This window comes from Carlito syrichta, unplaced genomic scaffold (genome assembly GCF_000164805.1).
Source record: "Carlito syrichta isolate Samal-C Ts95f unplaced genomic scaffold, Tarsius_syrichta-2.0.1 Scaffold315086, whole genome shotgun sequence".
Lineage (NCBI taxonomy): Eukaryota > Metazoa > Chordata > Mammalia > Primates > Tarsiidae > Carlito > Carlito syrichta.
The window spans coordinates 14,644-24,669 of record NW_007259182.1 but is presented as its reverse complement, the minus strand read 5'-3'; the positions used below and the strand labels follow the sequence as shown (position 1 = coordinate 24,669).

General features: G+C 46.0%; 1 pseudogene; it reads left to right on the top strand.

The window, feature by feature from the left end:
- Nucleotides 1-9,217: 9,217 nt before the first annotated feature.
- Nucleotides 9,218-9,618, top strand: LOC103274870 (annotated as a pseudogene).
- Nucleotides 9,619-10,026: the final 408 nt, after the last annotated feature.

The window sequence follows — 10,026 nt, the reverse complement described above, 5'->3', positions numbered from 1 at the left end:
TGAAGCTAGCAATACCCTGAAATGAAAAAAAGACAGTGGGGAAAAAAAAAGGCCAATGCCACTCATGAATATAGATGCAAATTCTTGCACAAGTAATTAACAAATAGATTCATCAATACATAAAATGTATTATATACACCATGACCAAGTGGAGTTTATTGTAGGGATATAAGACTGGTTCAAAATTTTGAAAAATCAAGCAATGTAATCCATGATATCAACAAGTTAAACAAGACATCACATAATCATATTAATCAATGCAGAAAAAGCATTGACAAAATTCAACAGTCACCCATGATGCAAATCATCATCAAGCTAGGAATACAAGGTAACTCCCTCAACTTTATAAAAAGCATCTGCCAAAAGCCTACACTGAATATTACACTGACCTGCCTGGGCAGCGAGACCTCATCTCTACAATAAATAAAAAAATCAGCCGGGCATGGTAGCGCATGCCTCTAATTCCGGCTACTTGGAAGGCTGAGGCGGAAGGATCACCAGAGTCCATCAGGTCGATGCTGCAGTGGCCGGGAACGGCCACTGCACTCCAGTCTGGGCGACAGAGTGAGACTCCAACTGAAAAAAAATTACACTTAGAGATGAAAGACAGAATGCTTGCCCTCTAATTTTTAGAACAAGGCAAGTATGCAGGCTCTCACCATTCTTATACAACCCAGTGCTGGAAGTTCCAACCTGCAACAATACACAAGAAGAAATAAGACTTCCTAGATCAACAAGGAAGAAATAAAAGTACCTATATTTGCAAATGACATTATTGTCTACATAATAAATCCCCCCAAAGTCTACCAAAACAAAACAAAACAAAACCCTGCTCTAACTAATGTGTTCATTAAGACAAAGGTTATAAGATAGACATACAAAAATCAATTGTATTTATATATTCTAGTGAGACAGAAGATAGCTAGAAAAAGTTTAGGCAGACAGGTGGGTCCTCTGGTAACAATGTAGTGATTGCCAGCAGGCCTCTCAGGCTCAGTAATGGTAAACAAGCTCCCTGTGGGCCTCTCAAGTTGGAGCTTAAGTACTCATTGCCGGAATCAAAAAGCAACCAATCAGCTCACCATTAGGCCCCTACCTCCTGCCAATCGGTCCTTAATACTAACCAATCAGAACAGCAATAGCTCACAGCTAGTGCTAGCCGTCAGCTCAGTATTAGGACTAAAAAAGCACTAGGTTTTCCGCCCTAGCCGGGCAACCCCTTCAGGTCCCCTCCTACTGTGGGAGCTTCTCTGTCCTCTCAATAAATTCAGCTTTCTCACTTTTCAGCTGTCCATGTCCCTTATTCCTCCTGGGCATGAGACAAGAACCCTGAAGAGTTGCAACCTGAAGATCTGCAAAAGATCGTTGGAGCCTGAACCAGGAGAGCTGCTGGAAGAAGGCAAGACTCTGAAACTGAGACACCCGGGGACTAGGCTTGCCACCCCACTGAACCAGCAACACTCTCAGGGCTTGGCTTGCCAACCCATTAGAGCCAACACTCTGGGGGCTAGGCTTGCCTGCCCACTGAATCACAACACTCTCAGGGCTTGGCTTGCTAGACCATTAGAGATGACACTTCCAGGGCTAGGCTCACCAGCCCCTTGATGACCCTCTCTGGGGCTTGGCTGGCCCACCCATTGAGCTGACACTCTCAAAGCCCTGGTTGACCTGAAAAACCTGCATCACTATCAATGAACACATTGATATTAAAGTTAAACATAAAGCTGGGCTCAGTGGCTCAGCCTGTAATCCCAGCGCTTTGGGAGGCTGAGGTGAGTGGATTGCCTGAGCCTGCGGGTTCGAGAACTGCCTGGGCAACTTGGCGAGACCTCATTCTACAATAAATCAAAAATTAGCCGGGTGTGGTAACGCGCACCTGTAGTTCCAGCTACTTGGAAGGCTGAGGTGGAAGGATTGCCAGAGCTCAGCAGGTTGAGGCTGCGGTGGCCGGGAGTGGCCACTGCACTCCAGTCTGGGCGACAGAGTGAGATGCCAACTCAAAAATAAATAAATAGATAAATCAAATTAAATAAAAAATAAATTTAAACATACAATACCCTTTATAGTAGTTCAAAAATGAAATATGTAGTTGTAAGTCTAACAAAACATGTACAGCATGTGTATGCTGAAAACTATAAAAACATGCTGAAAGAAATCAAGGATTGAAATAAATTGGAAAAACCTCCAATCCATGTTCATGAATTGTCAGACTCAACATAGTAAAGGTGATAATTCTCTTCAATATAGGTTATATAGGCTTAATACTGACATGTCTGTAAAACCTATATGTCTATATAACCTATAATAACTTGTAAAAGTTTGTTTAACAAAAGTAACTAAATCTTCCATTTTAGTTGCATGCCTCCTGCCCAGATGCAGCTCCCCCCGCCCCCCGCCACATATAACCAGACTGCCTGTAACCAGAACTGCCCTTAGCCCCTGAACTATAGCTTTTTCTTGGAAATCCCCTACTCCCTACATCCTGTTAAGCAAACAGTAGCTGGCCAACAGCCAAACTAAGCAAACATGTAGCTGCAGCTGCAAATTGTTCCACCTCAACCCCTAATCCCTCCCTAAAGTGTAAACTGTAATTGCAAAGCTATGATTTTGCCTATAAACGTTCCCTGCTTGCTTTGCTCAGGGTCAAGAGATTTCAGAGGTGTTAGCCTGCTCTCAACCACCGGCTATTAAAGGACTAAAATAATCTGACCCTCTGCATGTTGGCAATCACTTTCTCATACTCTGATCATAACATTTGAAGGCCCTAGCCGGATCTTATCACCAAACTCAGGTGGCAGCTTCACTCCGGCTCTCCCTGGCTTGGCGGGGAAGTTATAGGGGAGGCAACCCCTGAGTAGTGTCAGGTCCCCATAACCTCTCATCAAGTCCAGAATCAGTTGGAAGGACTGCTGACTTTCCTTCATGAAATCTGAGTCTGTCTGCACTCTCTGGAGAGGTAAGAACCTATTTATCCTTTTTCTTCTGTTTATGGCCATAATTCAGTTAGGGAGGTCGGAGCCTGAGAGCCCTCTCCTTAGAATCTGTTCATTGACCCAAGACATTTGTAAAACAGAGTTTCTGTTTAATATTTCTGTTTGGATATCTCCTTGATTTCTGTGTGCTTGTGCAATTTCTAGAACCCTGTCATCCTTGGCCCTTTTCCTTGTTTTGCCTGATTGCTGTTCTCTTTGCCACAGGGCTTGCCTCAGCTGCATCTTTGGACTGGTCATCAACAGCCAAATTTCTGTTGGCTATTGCATATCTCCTTGCAATAACAAGTTTGATTGTTATTAGATGCCTCCTGTGATCTGCTGATTTGATATACTGGTTTTGACAACATGGGGCAGAAGGCTTCTAAATCCCTTAAGTCTTCTAGTCCCCTGGACTGTATGTTAAAGAATTTCTCTGTTGGGTTTGTGGAGAACTATGGAGTCCGTCTCTCAAAAGGCAGACTCTGAACCCTCGGTGAAGTCGACTGGCCTGTTTGGTGTTGGATGACCCTCCACTGGGTCTCTAGATGTACATGTTACCTGAGCTGTCTGAAGAATTGTTGCTGGTATGGGGGGACCCATGCACCCAGATCAGTTTCCCTATATTGACCAATGGCTATCTCTGGTCAAAAATCCTCCAACTTGGCTTAGAACATGTGTCTTGGAGGAAGGGATAAGACTGACAGGTGCCTTAGAGGAGGGGATATGACCAGGAATCCCAAGGGGTCCCCAGACCCTTAGGCAGATCCTGGTCTCTATGTCCCTGAATGAGCCAGCCAATGACAATCTTCCATACCCTCCAAAGCCGAAGCCCCCAATTTCTAAGAAGGTGGCTCCAGCTCTTCCTATCCCGATTGCCTCAATTCCCACTCCGGCGGGTTTATACCCTGTTCTCCCTCCATCTATGAGGACCCTCTTGAGGAGCTGGTCACTGTCACCTGTTACCCACCAGTGTATTGTCCTCAGTCTTCTCCTGCCATCACCTCCTCCTCCCAAGCTGCCGTCTCTTCCACTTCCTCTTTGCCTGGGTCCCCACCTTTGGCTACCTGACTCTGATCTCGGACTGATCCAGCATTGCTCCTACCCTTCTAGGGGTTTCTCCCTCCACTGGGATTGAACTGAACTGAGTGGCCTTTCTTGTTTTATACTGCTTTCTCCACCTCAGGTTTGTACAATTGGAAACATCAAAATCTGACATTCTTTGACAAGTCGCAGGCTCTGACTTCCTTAATGGAGTCAGTCATATGGACTCATTGCCCCACATGGGACAATTGCAAACAACTCCTCCTGACTCTTTTTACCTCTGGGGAACAAGAATGTATCAGGGCTGAAGCTAAGAAATCTGTCCTGGCTTACACTGCTGGTACAGAGGAGGAAAATCAAGAAATGCTAGATGAGGGTCTTTCTACTTCCCATCCAGACTGGGACCCTAACACTTTGGCAGGGTCCAGGGCCTTGGACACTTATCACGATACTCTATTAGTTGGTTTGAAGGGAGCAGCCCGAAAACCTATTAAACTTTGTAAGACCACTGAGATTGTTCAGGACCCCAAGGAATCACCGGGGATGTTTCTCAAATGCCTCCAGAAGGCGTTCTGTACCTATACTCCCTTTGACCTCTCGGCACCTGAGAATGCTTGGGCTGTCAATTTGGCTTTTGTGGCACAGGCAGCTCCAGACAACTGGAACGGTTGCAAACACTTGAGGGTTTTGCAGGGATGAATATTTCTTAGTTACCTGAGGTAGCCCAGAAAATTTTTAACAACTATGATGCTGAAAAACAGAAACAGGTAGATCAAAAACTGGACAGAGAAATAAAATGACAGACAAAGGTACTAGTTGCTGCAATCCAGGCTTCCCAACCTGGTTCAAACTGGCACATAAGCCAAAGGGAGAAACCAAAAAGAGACAAAAGGAAACTGGATGCATCCAGCTAGCCAAAAATCAATGTGTATATTGCAAGGAGCTAGGCCACTGGATAAAGGACCGCTCTCATTGCCCACAGACAGAGAAGCCTAAATCAGTTCTGGTCCTGCCTGCCACGGGGGAGGCTGAAAATGAATCAGACTGAGGAGGCCAGGGCTCTTTTTCCTTAGTCCCCCAAGAGTCCATGGTAACCACTGCTATTAGGGGTCACCCCATCCAACACTTGGTGGACACTGGGGCAGAAGTGTTGGTCCTAAAAATCATCATTAGGACCAATGTCTGATAAACAGAATTTTGTTCAAGGGGCAACAGGCTTGGTCACAAACCGTAAGTTCACCTCCGACCAGTTGATTTAGGTTGAAAACAAGTTACCCAATCGTTTCTAATAGCTCCAGACTGCTCATACCCTCTTATGGGCCGTGATTTGCTCCAAAAGCTAAGGGCAATTATTGTTTTCACCTGATGAGACTAAACTGTGTGTTCCTACTGAAACTGCCTATCAAATGTTATTGACTGTTCCGCTTTCCGAAGAATACCGCCTAGCTTCTTCAGATTCTCCCATTGAGAATGTCTCGTCAAGCTTATTCCTACAGTTACAATTGGAGTTTCCTTCGGTCTGGGCAGAAACCGACCTGCCAGGATTGGCAAAGCATCACCTTCCAGTTGTGGTAAATCTGTTGGCATTAGCCACTCCTGTTTGTGTTCATCAATACCCTATGAGTTTGCAGGCTTGGAAAGAATTGTTCCCCATATTAAAAGACTTTTAACTGCTGACATTCTAACACCCTGTCAATCTGCTTGGGATACACCGTTCTTGCCAGTTAAAAAGCCAGGAACATCTGATTACCAGCCTGTTCAGTGCTGAGGTCAGTAAGTAAGTTGAAACGATCCATCTTACTGTTCCCAACCGATACACTTTGCTAGCCTGCTTTCTCCTCAGCACCAGGTGTACACTGTGTTGGACTTAAAGGATGTTTTCTTCTCCATTCCTTTGTCCCCTGCCAGTCAACCTATTTTTGCTTTTGAATGGATAGATCCTGACTTGGGAGATACTAGTCAACTAACTTGGACTCAGTTGCCACAGGGATTCAAAAATTCCCCGACTCTTTTTGGGAAAGCTTTGCAACAGAATTTGTCAGGGTTTTGCACCTTGCACCCTGAATGTACTTTACTCCAGTATGTAGATGACCTCTTGCTCATGGCTGCAGACTCAGATACTTGTTTAAGAGGTACTAAGCTCTCTTACAGCTTCTTCAAGACCTGGGCTACTGTGTCTCAGCTAAAAAGGCACAGCTCTGCTCAACAGAAGTTTCCTACTTGGGATACCAGATAGAAAAGGGTAAGCAAGTCCTAATTTCAACCCGGAAAGAAGCCATCCTCCGGATTCCCACACCAATGACGACGAAACAGGTATGAGAATTCCTGGGGGCGGCAGGGTATTGCTGGCTCTGGACCCCAGGATTTGCTGAAATTGCCAAGCCGTTGCACACAGCTACTGCAGGGAATCAGCCCCTAGAATGAACTGCTACCAAGGAACAGCAGTTAAAGATAGCCTTTACCCAAGCCCTGGCTTTAGCCCTCCCAGATGTTACTAAGCCTTTCCACCAGTTCATTCATGAACAATGGGGAATTGCAAAAGGGGTCCTCACTCAAACCTTAGGACTCTGGAGGAGACTGGTGGCTTACTTCTCAAAAGACTGGACCCAGTGTCCTCCAGCTGGCCCTCTTGTCTCGGGGTCATTGCAGCCATGGCTATACTAGCTAAAGAAGCAGATAAATTTACCTTCAGCCAAAACCTGGCTTTGACTGTTCCTCATGCTGTTGAGACTGTGCTTCGGGGAGCCTCTGGCTGATGGATGTCAAATACCCGCCTTACCCCATAGCGAAGCCTCCAGCTTGACCAACCCAGACTAACATTTTCTCCTACCCAATGCCTCAATCTGGCTACCCTGTGCCCCGATGATAATACAGAAATGCCAGTGCATGACTGCAAAGACATGATGGATATCTATCAGGCCAGCCACCCCAATCTTCGAGACATCCCCTTAAACCAAGCTGATGTTGTCCTGTTCACGGATGGCAGCAATATGGTAATAGGAGGAGTCCACAACACTGGTGCTGTGGTAACCACAGCTCATGACGTGATCTGGTCACAGTCTCTGCCCAACGACATGTTCAGAAGGCTGAGTTAGTTGCTCTAACTCAGGTCCTATGCTGGGGAGCAGAGAAACGGATAAACATCTTCACTGACAGCCAATATGCTTTTGCTACTCTCCATGTTCATGCTATGATTTACAAGAAACGAGGACTTCTGACTGCAGTGGGTAAGACTATAAAAAACAAGGAGGAAATCTTAGCCCTTTTAGAGGCCATATGGCTCCCCAAGGAAGTAGCTGTCATTCATTGCAGGGGACACCAAAAGTCAGAAACTCCAGAAGTGACTAGAAATCGCCTAGTAGACCAAGAAGCTCGAGCAGCAGCAGATCTTCCAACTGAGTTCCTAACTATCCTGCTAATTAAGACTTTTCCAGTCCCTTCTGTTCCACAACCCACCTATAGTCAAGAAGAAGGACAAGCAAAAAGAGTGGGGGCTCACAAAGATCCCACCGGATGGTGGGTCAAGGACTCCAAAATCACCTGCCTGAAGTTCTCGGATACACTCTGGTAAAACAATTACTTTCTACCACCCACTTGGGAGGTACTAAAATGACCAAACTGTTAAATCATTTTTACTATATCAATGACTTAAACTACATGACCACTAAAACAGCTGCCATGTGCCTGGCTTGTACCCAGGTTAATGCTAAACAGGGTCTGAAACCAACTATTGGCATCAGGGCCGGATAATTTAGCTCTGGAGAAAAATGGGAGGTAGACTTTACTGAAATAAAGCCTCCCCACACGGGGTACAAGTATCTACTAGAGTTTATAGATACATTTTCTGGATGGGTGGAGGTCTTTGCCACCAAAAATAAAACCACACTTACAGTTACAAGGTTTTTGTTATTCACAGGTTTGGGCTCCCCCTCTCTATTGGCTCTAATAATGGCCCTGCCTTTACCTCATTTGTAGTCCAACTGGTCAGTAAAGCACTAAACATTGACTAGAAATTGCATTGTGGTTACCAACCACAAAACTCTGGACAGGGAGAATGCATGAACAGGACTTTAAAATCTACTTTAACCAAATTAATAATAGAAACCAATGAAAAATGGGTAAATCTTCTGCCTCTGGCCCTTCTCCAGGCTTGATGCACTCCCTATAAGAATGGGTTTACTCCATATGAAATCATGTTTAGAAGACCCCCCTCCTTTGTTACCCCGGTTATGGGATCCTATTCTTGAAGAAATTATTAATCTGTCTCTGTTAAAGTATCTCCAGTCTCTCCAACAGGTCCAGGCTACTGTCCACTCCAACGTCCATGCTGCTTTGCCAACTCCATTGTCCACACCATGCCATCCATTCCAACCTGGAAACCTGATCTACATCAAAAAGTTCCAGAAAGAAGAACTGACTCCGGCCTGGAAGGGACCCTTCATTGTTATTTTTACCACCTGACGGCACTCAAGGTTGACGGAATTCTGGCCTGGATTCATCACTTGCGAGTCAAGAAGACTGAGTTCAATGACCTCGATGACGTCACTCCACCCTCAAGTATTTGGACTGCATAGAGGGACCCTAAGAACACTCTCAAAATCACCTTCTGAGCTCAGCATCCGTATCCATCCCCAAATGAACATTCACTCTCAGATTCGGCCATCACATGCTAAGACTTTTTTATTCCTACTGTGTTTCTTAACATATATAGTCCTGAGTGGGGCCCAACAACCCACCTGGTACTCCTTCACCCTTACTGGGGAGTGGGAAGAATATGAAGTACTAAGAATTGGTCCGATAGTCAGCCTCTCAACATAGTCCTATTCCAAACAGACTTGTCAGACCTGTCAGGTCAAAGAGACCAGAGACCATCCAACGTCCCAGTTAAAAGCTATCATGACCCAGGGGTCCCCTCGGATGGAAAGGTTCCCCCTCTCTACATAGACTTAAGAAACATAGACTTCTATATATGCCCAGAAAAGCCCACTGATGGTCTCTGTAATCAGGCTAGCCAATTCTTCTGTTCACGTTAGGGATATGTCACCATTGCCTCCTACCCCAAAGGACCAAATGACACCTCCAAATTACTGTATGGAGGGGTGCCCGAGGAAACCGTCCTGGTAACTCCCCAGTATACATTAAAGTTAACAATCCCGAGACATGCTCCCAGCATCCAGACCCCCACAGCGCCCTTGTCTCCAACTATGCACCACACTTCCCAGAACTTCTTCACTCGGGCCAGCACCGGTGCCCCCCAAACTATGAGATGCTCAAGGAGGAGCACGAGGTGGCTGTGCTAGGGACGTCCCACAGCTCTGTTCCCACGATGTCCACCGTGATCCACATCCACAGCGACACCTCCATGCCCGACCACGTCGTCTGGTCCCTGTTCAACACACTCTTCCCGAACATCTGCTGTTTGGGCTTCATCCCTTGCATGTACTCCGTGAAGTCTAGGGACAGGAAGATGGTGGGCGACGTGACCAGGGCCCAGGCCTACACCTCCACCATCAAGTGCCTGAATATCTGGGCCCTGATCCTCGGCATCCCTGGGACCATTGGTGTCGTCCTTGTACCAGTTTTGATCTTCGTAGTGTTTCAGTAGACTGAGGCAACATGGAGTTCATTATCTGCCATGGCGAAGCTCCATGTGCCCGACCTTCCATTCCCTTCCCCTTGCCTTGGCCCCTTTATACAGCAGTTTGTACTCACACACTTTTCTACAGTGGCAGTCAATAAAGTGCATGTGTCAAGAAAAAAAAAAAGTTAATAATCCCTCCCTCCTTTCCTGGGATTTGGGCTTCACATGGGGCATCCGCCTCTATCTAAATAGTTATGACTCAGGGGCTCTTATTACCATCCAATGGCAAATAATCATCTGCAGGACCCAAATGGGGCCATCCTGATTGGACCATTGTCAGGACTTAACGACTCCTTATTTGGCTGTCATCAGCTGCGATCACTGTCTATGCCCTCTCCAAAATGACACACTGATCCACCTCTGTCTCCACAG